Source organism: Aotus nancymaae, unplaced genomic scaffold, assembly GCF_030222135.1.
Source record: "Aotus nancymaae isolate 86718 unplaced genomic scaffold, 86718_ANA_hifiasm-v0.15.2.pri h1tg000001l, whole genome shotgun sequence".
Lineage (NCBI taxonomy): Eukaryota > Metazoa > Chordata > Mammalia > Primates > Aotidae > Aotus > Aotus nancymaae.
Window position 1 is genome coordinate 7,627,649 of NW_026988412.1, and position 17,384 is coordinate 7,645,032.

Consider the following 17,384-nt stretch of genomic DNA (forward strand, 5'->3'; position numbering starts at 1 on the left):
TTTTTTTCTGCCTAATGTCCAGAAGTTTTTTGTTTCTTTGTTTTATTTACTTTTTCTTTTTTTGTGTGTTACTCTGTTTTCACGTTGCTGATAAAGACATTGTTTCTTTGTTTTAATAGATCAGGAAGTTTAGCTCTTTGTGATTTAAGCTGCTTGTTTTCCTCCAGGATTGTCATTTATCTTTTGATTTTACTCATGCTGTTTTGTTGTTGTTTTCATGATCAAACAGAAGTTTTTGATTTTTATGTACTTTGAGTTGATCCATCTTTTTCTTTCTTTCTTTCTTCCTTTTTTTCTTTCCAGTAGAGTTGAGGTCTTGCTATGTTGCCCAGAATGGTCTTGAACTCCTGAGCTCAAACAATCTAACTGCCTTGGCCTCCCAAAGTGCTGGGATGACAGGTGTGAGCCACGGCGCCGGCCCGTCTTTTTCTTTAATGGCTGCTGGAGACTGAGTCGTAGCTAGAAAGGCTTTCCCACTCCAAGGCGACATCAGAATGCTACGGTGCTTTTTCTAGGACTTGAATGGCTTCATTTTACCATGTATAAATCTTTGATCCGCTTGGACTATTTCCTGGTGTATAGTGGGAGGTATGGATCCAACTTTATCGTTTTCCAGATGGCTGACAAGAGATATTTTTTAGCAGGGAGCTGGTCCAAAACACACCAGAGAACACTTTCTTCAGAAAAGGTCACATGCCTCAGCAGAAGGTGTTGCGAATTATAGTAAGGAGCAGTTTTCTTTAATTAGCAGTTTTCTTTAATTCGTTTGTTCAACAAATATTTTTCAAGTGCCCACTGTGTGCTAGGTACTTTTCTAGATACTGAGACTAGAAAAAATAGACAAAAGTTTCTGCCTTCAAGGAACTCACGTTCTCTTGGTGGGGGGCGTAGGTAGACAATAGAGAAACAAGCAAATACACATTATGTTAGATACTATAGAGAAAAATTAAATGAGGATTCGGTGATTATGGCTGTGCAACTAAATGAGCCCAAACTGATGGATTCTGTGGGTCAGGATTTGGACAGGGCCTAGCATAGGGCGACAGGAGCAGCTTTCCCTGGTCCACCGTGGCTGGGGCCTCTGTCACAGTTTACCTTTTTTTTTTTGATATGGAGTCTTGCTATTGTTGCTGAGGCTGGAGTGCAATGGTGCAAGCTCGGCTCACTGCAACCTCCGCCTCCTGGGTTCAAGCAATTCTCCTGCCTCAGCCTCCCGAGTAGCTGGGATTACAGTGCGCTACCACGCCTGGCTAATTGTTTGTATTTTTACTAGAGACAGGGTTTCACTGTGTTAGCCAGGCTGGTCTTGAACTCCCTACCTCAGGTGATCCGTTCACTGTGCCCTCCCAAAGTGCTGGGATTACAGGTCTGAGCCACCACGCCCAGCCACAGTTTACTTATTAGAAGCCAGTTACTAAAGGCTGGTTCGTATTCTCAGTGGCTCATGCCTGTAATCCCAGCACTTTGGGGGGCCGAGACAGGTGGATAGCTTGAGGCCAGGATTTGAGACTAGCCTGGCCAACATGGTGAAACTCTGTCTCTACTAAAAATACAGAAATTAGCTGGGCATGGTGGCACGTGCCTGTAGTCCCAGCTACTTAGAAGGCTGAGGCATGAGAATCCTTTGAACCCGAAGGTGGAGGTTGCAGTGAGCCGAGATTGCACCACTGCACTCCAGCCTGGGTGACAGAGCGAGACCCTGTCTCAAAAAAAGAAAAAACAAAACAAAACAAAACAGAAAACTCTTGATGGGAGAAGTGGTTCTAGAAGAGCTTGTGGGAATATACATAACTGTGGCCGTTGTTAGAAAATGCAATTTACCATGTAAGGCAAGGAAAGCTGGGATGAGGTAGAGGTAATGTTGATAGAGATTGGTGTCATTTTCTTGTGATTTTTTTTAGACAGAGTCTTGCTCTGTTGCCCAGGCTGGAGTGCAGTGGTGCAAACGTAGCTCACTGCAGCTTTGAACTCCTGGGCTCAAGGGATCCTCCTTCCTCAGCCTCCTGAGTGGCTAAAACTACAGGTATGCACCACCATGCCCAGCTAATTTTTATGTATTTTTTGGAGAGATGGAGTCTTAATACATTGCCCAGACTGGTCTTGAATTCTTGGCCTCAGGCAATCCTCTTGCCTCAGCCTCACAAAGTGCTGTGATTACAGGCATGGGCCACTGTGCCCGGCTGATGATATTTTTCTTGTTAGAACAACTCAGCAAAATAAAATTCCTGCTTATTGTTGGACAACATTGTTTCACACATACCTCAAACAGGCCAAAAAAAGAAAAAAAACCCAGTAACTTCATAGACAAAAAAGGAAAAAAAAGAAACCGTTTGTCTTTGGACTTTTTTTTTTTTTCTTTGAGATGGAGTCTTGCTTTGTCGCCCAGGCTGGGGTGCAATGGCGAGATTTTGGCTCATGGCAACCACTGCCTCCCAGGTTCAAGCAATTTTCCTGCCTCAGCCTCCCGAGTAGCTGGGATTAAAGATGTGCGCCACCATGCCTAGCTAATTTTTGTGTTTTTAGTAGAGATGAGGTTTCACCCTGTTGGCCAGGCTGGTCTTGAACTCCTGACCTCGTGATCTACCCACCTTGGCTTCCCAAAGTGCTGGGATTACAGGTGTGAGCCGCCACGCCCGGCCTTATCTTGGGCCTTTTTAATCATCTCATACAAACCAACTACTTACAGTACGGCTAAGTACATACATAAAAAAGTTACTGGAATGCTCAGAATAAGATTGTTTTTCTATTGTCGTTTTTGCTTTTTTTCCCCTTTGAGATTATAATGAACATAGTCACACCACAAGTTAAGTCAGAAGTAGGACAGAGAATGCTTCAAAGGCTGGTTTGGTCATCTGAGATCATTAAAAATGGCTAACCCTAACAATATGTACAAAGATATAAAATGTAAATTAAAAATGCAAACACATTTTCTTTTTAAAGTACTTTTTTTTTTTTTTTAGATGGAGTTTCGCTCTTGTTGCGCAGGCTGGAGTGCAATGGCGCCATCTTGGCTCACCGCAACCTCTGCCTTTTAGGTTCAAGCGATTCTCTGGCCTCAGCCTCAGGAGTAGCTGGGATTACAGGCATGTGCCACCACGCCCGGCTAATTTTATATTTTTAGTAGAGACGGGGTTTCTCCATTTTGGTCAGGCTGGTCTTGAACTCCCGGCCTCAGCTGATCCACCCGCCTTGGCCTCCCAAAGCGCTGGGATTACAGGCGTGAGCCACCGCGCCCAGCCCCTTAAAGTACTTTTAAGAAAAAGAGCAGGGCCTTGGAAGTTTCGGCTTTTTTTTCCTCCCCTGTTGCGAATTCTCATGGTTTGGGTTGGGTGGTGGAGAGCGGGTGTCACCTGGGGTGGCACTGCCCGCGGTGGGCTGGCCTCTCTACTCAAAGGTGACCACGTTTGGATTCTGAGACGGGAAGTGGAGGGTGAATAGAAGGGTGACTAGGTTACGGCGGCCTTTTTTTTTTTTTTAAGTTTAACTTTTCCTTTTTTGCTGCCTAGTCATCCTCGTCGGTCTTCTGCTCCTTGGTATCGACATCGTCATCCTCGTCATCGTCAGCTGTCCGCTTGCCCGGCAGACTCAGCTTCCTCGCCTTCATCTCCATCACCTGCTGCTTCCTCCTCTTCCTCTTCTTCATCTACCTCCTCGTCAGCCTCCTGCTCCCGTTTTCCTCGTTAGCATTCTCATTAGCAGGGGCGTCTCTTCCATTTTCCGCCTCTTCCACAACTTCCTTCTTCTGCGTAAGTCCTTGGTGGTGGTTTCGGAGCTGGTGTCCACGGCTGCGTCTCACGTGGTGGGTAACGCCGGTGATCCGGCGCCGGGACTGAAAAGAAAGCGGGAGTTCAGGGACTCTGCGTATAGAGCTGCCGGGGACCGTGGCCCGGGAGGCAGCTGCAGCGAGGAACCCTGCAAAGACGGCTTTTCAGAGCCGCCAGCGGGTGACGTCATTTCTTATCGGGAGTCGGGGACATGTGACCAGAGAGGCGTGAGAGAGGAAGCCCTGTCGTTACCTGGGAAGCGTTCCAGGCAGAGGGAAGAGCGAAGTCAAAGGCTAGGCAGAAGGGGGAGCGTGCTTGACTTATCTGCAGAGCGTGAGGCCGGGTGTAGCTCACCTGGAGTGAGAAGAGGCGGGAACCTGTGGATGACATCAGAGCGGTTGCAGGGAACAGATGGCTGCTGTAGGCCATTTTGAAGACTTTAGCTTTTCCTCTGAACGGCCCAGCATTTTCAGCAGAGGAGTAACACAATCCCACTTACTCTTAACGGGCTTACTCCGGCTGCTGTGCAAACAGATTTGGGGGTAAGAGGCAAGTCTGGAAGTGGGATAAACTAGGAGGCCATTGCAAAGATAAAGGCAGGACCGGGTGAATGCTTGGTCAAGGATGATGTGGAGGGGGAGGAGGCGAGAAATAGTCGGATGCTGGATGCGTGTCTTAAAAATAGAGCTGACAGGGTTTGCTGATGGCGGATTGGATGTGGGTTAATGGACCGATCATACATCTTATTTGTCTGGGGAAGTTCAGGTTGATATAATGAGTTGTACGGTCGCCCTAGTATTGAGACAAAGAGAGGAGCCAAGAATGACTCCAGACTGTCGTGGTGGCTCGCACCAGTAATCCCAGCACTTTGGGAGCCCAAGGCAGGAGGATTGCTTGAGGCCAGGAATTTGAGACCAGCCTGGGCAACATAGCAAGACCCCGTCTCTACAAAATAGTTGAAAAATTAGCCAGGCACCTGGCACAAACCTGTAGTCCCAGCTACTCGGGAGGCTGAGGCTGGAGGATCGCTTGAGTCCTGGAGTTTTTTTTTTTTTTTTTTGAGACGGAGTTTTGCTCTTGTTACCCAGGCCGGAGTGCAATGGTGCGATCTCAGCTCACCGCAACGTCCGCCTCCTGGGTTCAGGCAATTCTCCTGCCTCAGCCTCCTGGGTAGCTGGGATTACAGGCACACGCCACCATGCCCAGCTAATTTTTTGTATTAGTAGAGACAGGGTTTCACCATGTTGACCAGGATGGTCTCGATCTCTTGACCTCGTGATCCACCCGCCTCGGCCTCCCAAAGTGCTGGGATTACAGGCTTGAGCCACCGTGCCCGGCCGAGTCCTGGAGTTTGAATCTAGCCTGGGAAACATATGAGACCCTGTCTCTCGGGGGAAAAAAAAGAAATGAAAGTGTTGTAGGCATCGTTACAGATATTGCTTGCTGTCAGGTGATGCTTGGAGAGCTGCTGAGGACCACGGGCCGGCTTGTGCCTGCCACGCACCCCTAGACCACTCTGCTCTGAAACATCACCCTGCTGATCTGACCACATCTGCATTTTGAGTTTTCTGCCCTCCCCTTGCTGACATCTGGCATTTTCCTTCTTGTCCCAGGCCTCTCTTCCTTTAATCCAGGGCTCCCTGGACTATGACTGCTTGGTAACCGACTTATTGAGTACACCAGGATCATAGGGGAATGAGGGGCTGTCCTGTGACCGTCAGGCACGGCGTGGGCTACTTTGAAGGCTTTTTTCTTCTTCTTCTTCATTTTCCCTGGATAATTGCTTACTGGAAAGGAACTTTTGGATAAGTTGAGTGGAACTATAAAAATTATTTTGGGCCGAGTGCGGTGGTTCACACCTGTAATCCCAGCACTTTGGGAGGCCGAGGCGGGTGGATCACAGAGTCAGGAGTTCGAGATCATTCTGGCCAACATGGTGGAGCCCCGTCTCTAATAAAATATATGTTTTTTAAAAAATAGCCAAGTGTGGTGGTGTGCACCTTTAGTCCCAGCTACTCAGGAGGCTGAGGCAGGGGAATCACTTAATCACTTGAACCTGGGAAGCAAATGTTGCAGTGAACCGAGACCGCACCATTGCACTCCAGCTTGGTGACAGAGCAAGATTCCATCTCAAAAAAAAAAAAAAAAAAGAGAGAATTATTTTGCTGTTGCATTAATTCAGTCACGAAGTTTTTGGTAGAGTCCCCATATTGTGTTAGCACCGGCTGGGGTTACAGAGATGGGCTGGTTAGTTCCTTGGTACAACAAACAATATGTAATAGTTGTGGGCCTATGGACGAAACAGACAGACATCCCTGTGTGTTTCAAGTTTACATTCTAGAGTGAGAAGGTAGACCACACAATAGGGACATCAGCAAAATACCAGGCATGCAGTGGTGCCGAGAGACCATCAGGCAGAGAGGCAGCTGGAGGGTGCTGGGAGCGGGGGCTACGGCTGGGACCGAGCTGCGCTGGGCAGCATTCCAACCCTGGCAGTGGGGGCGGGGCGGGGACCTGTCCCCAGCTTCGGAACCACCACTTGTGGATCAAGGCAGGTCCAGTGCTTCTCATCACACTAGGAATAACTCCCAAATCCCTCTCCATGGCCTGTGGCCAGGGCAGTCTGGCCCCTGGCTGCCTCCTGGCCTCGTCGGTTCTCTCTCCCCTCTGCTGTTCAGTTCCTGCTGCAGCGGCCTGTTTTTTTCCTGGCTGCTCCCGAAGCACATCCCTGACTTGGGGACTTTGCGTGTCCCCCAGCGCTGCAGGGCCCACTCCTTCCTCTGTCCTGGTCTCTGCTCAGCCAGCACATGGTCAGGGAAGCCTGGGTGGCCAGCCCTCGAGGAGCCAGGACTCCCAGCACCCCTTTCCTTGTGTAGCCTCCTCCCACAAGGGATGTCAGCCGGTCCTGGCTTCAACTAACAGGACGTGACAGGTGTGATGCCCTGCCAATTCCAGGCCTAAACCTTGACACAGCTGGCAGCTTCTGCTTCTGTATTTCAGGAGCTCTGAGCTGTCAGGTAAGAAGTCTCGCTGCCCTGCTGGAAAGGCCACATGGGGAGACCATGTGAGAGGCCACATGGACAGGCCTCGTGGAGAGGGAAAGGAGCCGAGACCACCTGGAGAGGGAGCCCAGTTGCCCCAACACCCCGCTAAGCCCAGCCCGCCAGCCATCCCTGCCAGGACACCAGACATGTGAGTGAGGCATCCTGGCCATTCGTAGCTGCAGCGAAAATCTGCATAGAACAAAAGAACCGCAGAGCTGAGCCAGTTTGTCCACAGAATCATGAGAGATAAGCAAATGATTGTTTCAAGTCAATTAGTCATGAGGTGGCTTAGCATGCGGCAAGAGATGACTGGAATGCTTTCCCTGGCTACCCAGACTCAAATACTCAAATTGCATTTTCTTTCCTCTGCTTTTCTGCTCTTCTTTTTTTTTTTGAAACAGAGTCTGGCTCTGTCATCCAGGCTGGACTGCAATGGTGCAATCTTGGCTCACTGAAACCTCCGCCTCCCGGGTTCAAGCCATTCTCCTGCCTCAGCCTCCCGAGTAGTTGGGACTACAGGCGCTTGCCACCACACTTGGCTAATTTTTATATTTTTAGCAGAGCTGGGGTTTCACCATGTTAGCCAGGCTGGTCTTGAACTCCTAACCTCAGGTGATCTGCATGCCTTGGCTTCCCAAAGTGCTGGGATTACAGGTGTGAGCCAGGCACTGCACCTGGCCCCTGTTCTTTTCTTCACACTTAAAATCTCCTGACATTTGTCCATGTATTTGTTTACTGTCCAGCCTTTCTACTGGTCTGTAATCTTGATGAGGTGGGGAATTTTGTTGAATTTGCTCACTGCTTTCTTCCTGGAGCTCAAGACAGTGCCTAGATCAACACGGGCGCCCAATAAATATTTGTAGAATGAATGTATAAGTATCCATGGCCAGGCATGGTGGCTCACACCTATAACCTCAACACTTCTGGAGGCCCAGGCGGGCGGATCCTTTGAGCCCAGGAGTATGAGAACAGCTTGGGCAACATAGGGAGATCTTTTCTCTGAAATAAATAAAACAATAAATAGGCCGGGGGTGGTGGCTCACGCCTGTAATCCCAGCATTTTGGGAGGCCGAGACCGGTGCATCACTTGAGGTCAGGAGTTCGAGACCAGCCTGGCTAGCAAGGTGAAACCCTATCTCCACTAAAAATACAAAAAATTAGGTGAGCATGGTGGCGCACACCTGTAATCCCAGGTGGTTGGAGAGGCTGAGACAGGAGAATCGCTTGAGGCAGAGGTTGCAGTGAGCTGAGGTCGTGCCATTGCACTCCAGCCTGGGTGACAGAGCGAGACTTCATCTCAAAAAGAAGAAAAAAAATTTTTTTAAATAATAAATAAATATTCAGTCCTCCAAGATCCAAACAGTCCTGCTTTTAGAATGACCCCTTTTCTCTTGTAAGACAAAACAGAACAAAACACCCAATCCCCAGCCCCTAAAGGCACACGCTGTTCTGTGAGGTACATCCTACAGCTGACCTCAGGCATGAAAATCCACATTTTTCTTGAACTGCACTATGGAAGATTGATTGAAAAACGAACTGATGAACGTTTAAAAATAAACAATGACTTTAAACAAACTCAGTTCTATGTTTGGACAGTCCTCTCTGTTCTAGGAGGAAGGGGTGAAGCGAGCCCAGGAGGAGAGGGTGGAGAGCCCTGCTCCAGCTGCCCCCGAGTCCCAGGGCCCCCTCTCTGTAGCCTTCGCCAGATACCAATTCCCCCACGAGAGGCTTCCTGAGCTCTGGGAGTCCTGCCTTCTACGCAAAGGGGCAGATTTGTGTCGCCACCACCGTCCACACAGTTGCTATTTCAGTTATCTCCCCTGTTCTGTCGGCCTGACATTTCCCCAGCCGATTCCAAGCCCAGTGTACCATTTTAGCTGACGTGGGTGAGCGTTTCGTGGGGACAGCAGATGGATGGAATGACAAATAGCAGGATGGTGGGGACAGCTGAGAAGTGCTTTTTCCTGTGTCGGATCTGTTGGCTGTGCACGTGCCCCGACGTAGTCTAGACACACTGTGGGGGCAGCGCGTGTGCCAGGGCCCAGCCGGTGCACGGGCTTCCCTTTCTTTCTTTGCTGCTAAGTGTGCCCATCCACACAACCAATCAGCCAACTAGCCAGTTATCTTGGTTTGGGCTCCACCAGAAGCAGACCCCAAGATGGTAGTTTCTTTGACCCAGGAAGCGTGAGACGATAGAGGGAAAGTGAGACTGGAAGAGAAGGAAGAGTGGTTATGAGCAGTCACTGCGGTGGACTCAGTGCTGCTGGGTCTGGCCAGGTGACTGTGCAGATTCTGCCCCAGGGTTGTCCTGTGCTGGGCTATTCATCCACTAACTGCTGTTTTTCATTGGTTAGGTGCTGCCCCAGGGTGTTAACGCCATGGAAGTTTGGCCTGATCTGCACCCAGACAAAACCCGCAGGCAGAAATTCTCAGGTTCTTAGTAAGAAGCCATCATTTGGAACAGCGAGTGCTCAGGGTATGGTCATTTGTAACACTGACCTGTGTATCGGCCACATACCGGGCACTGAGTTAGCACTGGGAGCAGAGGAAAGATAAAATGGCAGGTTTAGGCCAGGCACCATGGCTCATGCATTTAATCCCAACACTTTGGGAGGCTGAGTCAGGAGGATCAGTAGAGTCTAGAAGTTTGAGAGCAGCCTGGGCAATATTGCAAGACCCCGATCTCTACAAAAATTTTAAAATTAGCGAGGTGTGGTAGCACATGCCTATAGTCCCAGCTACTTGGGAGGCTGAGGTGGGGGGATCACTAGAGCCCAGGAGTTTGAGGCTGCAGTGAGCCATGTTGGCACCATTGTACTCCAGCCTGGGTGACAGAGCAAGACACTGTCTCAAAAAAATAATAATAAAAATAATAATTAAAAAGTTGGAGCCTTGCTCAGAGTCTAGTGGGGAGATGAATATACAAGCAGATGTGGTGAATACCTTGGCAGAGCCCCGTGTCAAATGCAACAGGAGGCAGAAGCACCACGGAGCATTCCTGGGAAGCTTCACAGCGCAGGGAACAAGAGCTGGGTCCTGCGAGCCAGACTCGAGTGCAGGGTTATGTAAGTGTAGTTCACAGTCGCTCCACACATATGGTGGCTGCCTTCCGTGATGGGACAGCTGGGACTCCCTGTCAGTTAGAAGTTCTTGGAATTCCTAACCGGGGAGCTGTTCCTTGAGCATGCAGCAAAGAAAACTACCCAAGGAAGGGGCAGAGGCCTCTCGGTCAATTTCATGTTTGGGGGTGACACCTGAGCTGCCGTGCAGGGAGTGAGGGCTGCCTGGTGGCCCTGGTGTCAAACCGGAGGTCCTGAAACTGGAAGGTAGTTGGAGAGGCCATGAGTCCTTTCATTTCTAGGCCCTAGCACTGGCTGGCTCAGTGGTTTTAGATACCCCACGGAGGTGGGGGTGGGTGCCGTCACGTTGTCATTTGTTCCTGTGGTCAATGAGCTGCTTCTCCCTTCCTCACCGCTTACCTCTTTGAGCCTAGCCTCAGGGAATAACCTTACAACCTGCTCTATTTATTCAGCTTTACAGACTCTGAGGCCTTGTGACATTCAGGCTCACAATTGGTTCTTACAGGGACTCTGTGAAACAGGCAAGCTGTCATTAACTGCATTTTTTTGAGAGTACCGAGGCCTCCAAATGTCGATGGGTGAGTTCAAAGTTACAGGGCTAGGAGGCGGGAAGTCCTTGAGGCACACCAGGTCCTATGTGTTCTATGTGTATCTCGAGCTTCATGAAGGTGGAAAGTTGTTAAACAGGCAATTTTCTCCCTCCTGTTTCTGGTCCAGCCTCAGTGTTTCCTAAATGACTTGAGATAATTTTATGTACTGCACTATGCCGCTCCAAATAACACCAGAGCACACCGTGAAAAAGTTCATCCATTTTCTACATTTCTGATTATACTGGGGAGAAAATCTCTGTAGATAGCGCAGGCTTTGTCATCGGCCGTTTGCTTGAATATCTTCTTTTGATAAAAGAGAGAGCAGCCCTCAGATTCTGCTTTTGGAAAGCAGAAGTGAGTTAGAATTAATAGCCCTGGTTTTTTGTTGTTTTTGAAATAGAGTCTTGCTCTGTTGCCAAGGCTGGAATTCAGTGGCACAATCTCGACTCACTGCAACCTCCACCTCCTGGGTTCAAGCAATTCTTGTGCCTCGGCCTCCCGAGTAGCTAGGATTACAGGCATGTGCCACCATGCCCAACTAATTCTTGTATTTTTATTAGAGACCATGTTGGCCAGGCTGGTCTCGAACTCCTGACCTCAGGTGATCCATCCACCTTGGCCTCCCAAAGTGCCGAGATTGCAGGTGTGAGCCACCGCACTCAGCCAGCTTTGTTTGTTTTTGTTTTTTGGTTTTTGGTTTTTGCTTTGTTTTGTTTTGTTTTTGAGATGGAGTCTCTCTCTGTCCTCCAGGCTGGAGTGCAGTGATGTGATCTTGGCTCACTGCAACCTCCACCTCTCGGGGTCAAACGATTCTCCTGCCTCAGCCTCCTGAGGAGCTGGGACTACAGGCGCCTGCCACCATGCCCGGCTCATTTTTTGTATTTTTAGTAGAGACGGGGTTTCACCATGCTGGCCAGGGTGGTCTGGAACTTCTGACCTCGTGATCCGCCTTCCTTGGCCTCCCAAAGTGCTGGGATTATAGGCGTGAGCCACTGTGCCCAGCCTGTTTGTTTGTTTTTTGAGACAGGATCTCACTCTGTCACCCAGGCCGGAGTGCAGTGACACCATCTCAGCTCATTGCAGCCCGGTATCCTGGGCCCAAGTGATCCTCCCATCTCAGCCTCCCAAGTAGCTGGGAGTACAGGCGCGCTCCACCATGCTCGGCTACTTTTTGTATTTTATTTTATTTTTTTAGAGACAGGGTTTCCCCATGTTGCTCAGGCTGGTCTCAACCTCCCGAGCTCAAGTGATTCACTTGCCTCGGCCTCCCATCATGCTGGGATTACAAGTGTGAGCCATCGTGCTCGGCCCCTGTTTTGTGTTTATTGTATTTATTTTACAATAAATAAATTTATTTATTGCCTTCTATTTAGGGCAGGTGATAGCAACTTCCCATTGTAGTAAAGATGCTTTCTTTTGAAATTAATTTCTTTAAATACAAAGAGTGGGGCTGAGCGTGCTGGCACGCCTGTAATCCCAGCACTTTGGGAGGCCGAAGGGGTGGATCACGAGATCAGAAGATCGAGACCATCCTGGCCAATATGGTGAAACCCCGTGTCTATTAAAAATACAAAAAAATTAGCTGAGCATGGTGGTGCGTGCCTGTAGTCCCAGCTACTTGGGAGGTTGAGGCAGGAGAATCACTTGAGCCGGAGGTGAAGGTTGCAGTGAGCCGAGATCCTGCCACTGCATTCCAGCCTGGTGACACAGCGAGACTCCGTCTCAAAAAAAAAAAAAAATTGTGAACCTGTTTAATAAAAAATATTGTATAAATAGTAGTCTTATGTGGTCTTCAGATATGGCAAAAACAAAGTTTTTTTGTAGCACAGGAGTGACTGGAGTTTGGGAAACACGAGTTCGCCCAATAGGGACGGTCACCTTTTGGTTATGACGATAACAGTAAATCAGCTACTACTGTGTTATGTGCCAGTGACTTCTAGTCTTTTTGAAAACCCTGTGAAGTAGTTATTATTTTACCCATTTACAGATGAGGACACTGAGGCTCAAAAGCTTTAGGTAACTTGCCTGGGTCATGCTGTTAGCATGATGGGTTGTAAAAATGGTCCCATTTTTCCCTTCCCTGTTCCACAGCCCTCTGCCATGTGAGTTTTTGGCTCCGCTCTGCCAGAGGTGGGATTCATTTCTTCATCCTTTGACTCTTGCCTTGGTTATGTGACCTGCTTTGGCAAATGGGACTTTAGTAAGCATGGCCCAAGCTGAGGAGTGCGAAGTGCTGTGCGCTGGGGCTTGCTCTGCTGCTACTCGGAACCCTTCTGCTATTTCTGCATGAACGAGCCCAGGTTAGCCTTGGAGGAGAGTCACCAGGCCCAGGCATCAGGTCAACTCTCAGACATCTAAGTGACGACATCCTAAGTTATCTGGCCCTAGCTAGCTGAGCTGGCGCAGACCAGAAATGCTCAGCTTGACCTCAGAATCATAAGAACTAAATTGTAAACCACTGAATTTGGGGGTGATTTTTACTTACGTGTTTTTGAGACAAGGTCTCACTCTGTCACCCAGACTGGAGGGCAGTGGCACAAGCACGGCTCACTGCAACCTCTATCTCCCAGGCTCAAGCGATCCTCCCACCTCAGCCTTACAATTAGCTGGGACCACAGGCATCTGCCACCACACCCAGCTAGTTTTTTTGTTTTGTTTTTTCTGTTTTTTTTCTAGCAGCGAGTCTCACCACATAGCCCAGGCTGGGTGATTTATTGTGCAGCAAAGCTAGCTGATAGCCTTAGTGAGGAGAAGAGCTGGGGTTGGACCTGGATTGTTCTCCCTCCAGCCTTTCCCATGTCAGCAAATAACCCTCATGACCCAAACCTACAACTTACCTTCCATTTATACGTCTTCTTCACTCTTCTCATCCAAACCCTCAGGCAAGGCTCCCAAAATCCATGTTGAATCTTCCTTCCCAGCACCCGCTCTGCCGTTTCTCTAGGTCAGCCTACCTCTTCTCTCATCTAGACTGAGAGTCGGCAGGCTTACTCCGTAGAAGTCCAGATGGTAAATGCTTGAGGCTTTGCAGGCCATGCAGCCTCCGTTACCTACTTAACCCTGCCGCTACAGAAGGAAAGCAGCCGGAGGCAGAAGCAAATGGGCAATGCTATGTTCCAGGAAACTTTGACTTACAGACGCTGGAATTCAGATTTTTATAATTTTATAAAAATTATATATGCCATAAAAGATTCTACTTTTGATTTTTTTTCAACCATTCAGAAATGTAAAAACAACTCTTCGCTCACAGACTGTATAAAGACTGTATCAGGCAGCAGGCCGGATTTTGTGGATGAGCCAATGTGCTGACTCCTATTATAATAGCTCTGTCTAGAATAGTCCAGCCAGGCTCTGCTTCAGCGCGTGCCTCCTGCATTCTGCTCTCCAAACAATGCTGATCTTCTTCTTTTTTAAAAATAATTTTAATTAAAATTAGGCCAGGTGCGGTGGCTCACACCTGTAATCCCAGCGGTTTGGGAGGCTGAGGAGGGTGGATCATTGAGGTCAGGAGTTTGAGACCAGCCTGGTAAAACCCTATCTCTACTAAAAATACAAAAATCAGCCAGCCATGGTGGTGCGCACCTGTAATCCCAGCTACTCAGGAGGCTGAGGCAGGAGAATCCCTCAAACCCAGGAGGCAGATGTTGCAGTGAGACAAGATGGCACTGCTGCATTTCAGCCCGGGCAACAAGAGCAAAACTCCATCTCAAAATAAATAAAATAAAATAGATAAAATAAAATAAAATAAACGTGGGGGTCTCACTATGTTGCCCAGGCTGGTCTTGAACTCCTGGCTGGGCTCAAGTGATCTCCTGCCTCGGCCTCCCAAAGTGCTGGGATTACAGGTGAGAGCCACCGCACTCGGCCCTGATCTTCTTAAGAGGCAACAGAATGGCTTTATTCTCCTGCTCATCCCTGCCTTTCCATCTTGGAGTAAAATCTAACCTCCTTACCACGGCATATTGAGTTTGACATCACCTGGCTCCCCCGCCCACTCGTCCAGCTTGCAGTCCTTTCCTTTCCCCACTGCCTTCTGGCCACCCCTGTGTTCTTATAGCTCCTGTAACAAGCTGTTTTTCCTACCTTGGGGCCTTTGAACATGCTGATCCTTCTGGAATCTTCTCTCTGTGGCTCTCTGCAGTGCTGGCCACATTTTCTCCTTTCCTACTTCAAGTATCATCTTACAGTTGCCCCTCAGAGAAGCCCTCTCTGACCACACAATCCAAAGCTGCAGTTCCCCTCCCGGCTCAGTGATCCTCTGTTTCTTCATGGCACCTGTCAATCTGTAATTTTCATACTAACTTTCTCACTGATTGATTGTTTGCCCCTTCTCTACACTGTCAACTCCATGTCTTTCTTATATTCCCAGCATTTTGCAAAAAGCTAGCAGAAGACAGACATAGATGTTTATTAGTAGACATTTTTCAGGTGAAGGAATGAATTACCACCTGTGATGGTCAATCTTAGGTGTCAGCGTGACTGGATTAATGATACCCAGAGAGCTGGTGAAGCATTATTTCGAGGTGTCTGTGTTTCCAGAAGAGATTGGCATTTGAATCAGTGAACTGAGTAAGGAAAACCCACCCCCGTGTCAGGGGGCACTGTCTATCGGCTGAAGGCTCAGATAACAAAAAGGCAGAGGAAAGGAGGATTTGCTCTGTTTTCTGGAGCTGGAACACTACTTCTCCTGCCCTTGGACATCAGAACTCCAGCTTCTCCAGCCTTTGGCTCTGGGACACCAGTGACCTCCTGGATTCTCAGGCTTTCAGTGTGAGACTGAGTGCTATCGGGTTCTCTGGTCCTGAGGCTTTTGAACTTGACCTGAGCCAAGCTCCAGCTTCCCTGGTTCTCCAGCTTGTGGACAGCAGGCCATGGGACTCCTCAGCCTCCATAATGTGTGAGCCCATTCCCCTAATAAATCCCATCACATATACCTATAGCTACACGCCCTACTGGCTCTGGTTCTTTGGAGAACTCTGACTCATACACCAGCTAGCTCACAATCCCATGACTTTCTTCAGCATCACATCCTTATCTGTGCTGCCTCATTAATCCTATTTTGCAAGTCTTGTTTCACTGCCTGACTCTCCTAGTTCTACACAAAGCTTTCATTTCTTTTTTTTCTTCATATACTCAAAGCTGTCTTTTTTCTTTCTTTCTTTCTTTTTTGAAACAGGGTCTTGCTCTGTCACCCAGGCTGGACTGCAGTGGCACAATCTTGGCTCACTGCGACATCTGCCTCCTGGGTTCAAGCGATGCTCCTGCCTCAGCCTCCCAAGTAGCTGAGACTACAGGTGCGCACCATCATGCCTGGCTAATTATATACTTAAATCACTGAGCTCACAAGTGAACCCACAGCCTCTTATCAAAGGGGTGACTAGCACTAACCAAATTGCTCTGGTGAGCCATTCTGATCCCCAGCTCTTTTTCTGCTGCTCTAGGAAATGACAGTTTCCTCTGTTGTTTGTCTTTTTACTCATTTCTCTCTTAAAACACTATTCTGGGCTGGGCACAGTGGCTCACGCCTGTAATCTCAGCACTTTGGGAGGCCGAGGTGGATGGATCACCTGAGGTCAGAAGTTTGAGACCAGCCTGGCCAACATGATGAAACCACATTTCTACTAAAAATACAAAAAAATTAGCTGAGTTCGGTGGCAATCGCCTGTAATCCCAGCTACTCAGGAGGCTGAGGCAAGAGAATTGCTTGAATCCAGGAGGTGGACGTTGCAGTGAGCCAAGATTGCACCACTGCAATCCAGCCTTGGTGACAGAATGAGACCCTGTCTCAAAACAAATAAATAAATAAAAATAAATAAAAAGGGTTTGGCTTCAGATTTGAGGGTTCCCCCCACCCCATTTTACTTAAGAAATAAATATAAATTAAGTTTTTTTTTTTTTTTTTTTTTTTTTTTGAGATGGAGTCTCACTCTGTCGCCCAGACTGGAGTGTGGTGGTGCAATCTCGGCTCACTGCAACCTCTGCCTCCCAGGTTCAAGCGATTCTCCTGCCTCAACCTCCCAAGTAGCTGGGCCTACAGGCACATATCACCATGCCCTGCTAATTCTTTGTATTTTATTTTTTTTGAGACAGAGTCTTGCTGTGTCGCCCAGGCTGGAGTGCAGTGGCACGATCTTGGTTCACTGCATCCTCTGCCTCCAGGGTTCAAGCAATTCTCTGCCTTAGTCTCCCAAGTAGCTGGGATTACAGGCACCTGCCACCACGCCTGGCTAATTTCTGTATTTTTAGTAGAGACGGGGGTTTCACTATCTTGGCCAGGCTGAATCTTGAACTCTTGACCTCGTGATCCACCTGCCTCAGCCTCCCAAAGTGATGGGATTACAGGTGTGAGCCACCGCGCTCGGTCAATTATTTGTATTTTTAGTAGAGATGGGGTTTCACTGTGTTTGTTATGTATACATCTGAAATGGTGAAGTAACAGAAAAAGGTAGAATATGAAAAAGAATCAAAGTGGGTGGTAAAAACAAAGGCACCATAAGAGTTCAGTGAAGGGTGGAGTCAGTTCCAAGGAGGAGGGAGGTGATCTTGCCCAGTGCCTATTCTGCATTCAGTGTTTGTCACACATTTACTGTGTTAATCTTTCCAGCAACACTGAGGTCAGTACTCTCCTCAAATTCCTAGTGAGGACACAGGCAGGGAGAGCTAAAGTGACTGTCAGCATTGCATGGCAGGATTTGAACCCACACCTGCCCAATTGTGAGGCTCCTGCTTCCTGCCCTATACCATTTTGTTTCCTGTGGAGCAGATAAGACTTGAACAGATCATCAGTGGGATTGGGGTTCAGGTCCAAGGTCTTAGCCAAGATATGGCTGAACGAAGGGAGGAAGGGAAGTTGTTTTAGACAAAGGTGTCAGCACAAACAACAGCTGAGAAATGGGTGAGACTGCT

At 48.5% G+C, this 17,384-nt stretch overlaps 1 protein-coding gene and 1 pseudogene across 2 annotated transcripts in view; one reads left to right on the plus strand and one right to left on the minus strand.

Annotated features, from left to right (window-relative positions):
• Positions 1-17,384, plus strand: part of OVOL2 (ovo like zinc finger 2) — a 61,736-nt gene that overhangs the window by 43,171 nt on the left and 1,181 nt on the right. The window contains exon 5 of one of the 2 annotated variants that reach the window (XR_010342917.1): positions 3,507-3,746. The gene's annotated coding sequence lies outside the window, so the exon portion shown is untranslated. Of the gene's footprint in view, positions 1-3,506; positions 3,797-17,384 lie in introns of those variants that run through there. The other variant, XM_064376734.1, reaches the window with a different exon arrangement.
• Positions 3,342-5,531, minus strand: LOC105732852 (prothymosin alpha-like; annotated as a pseudogene).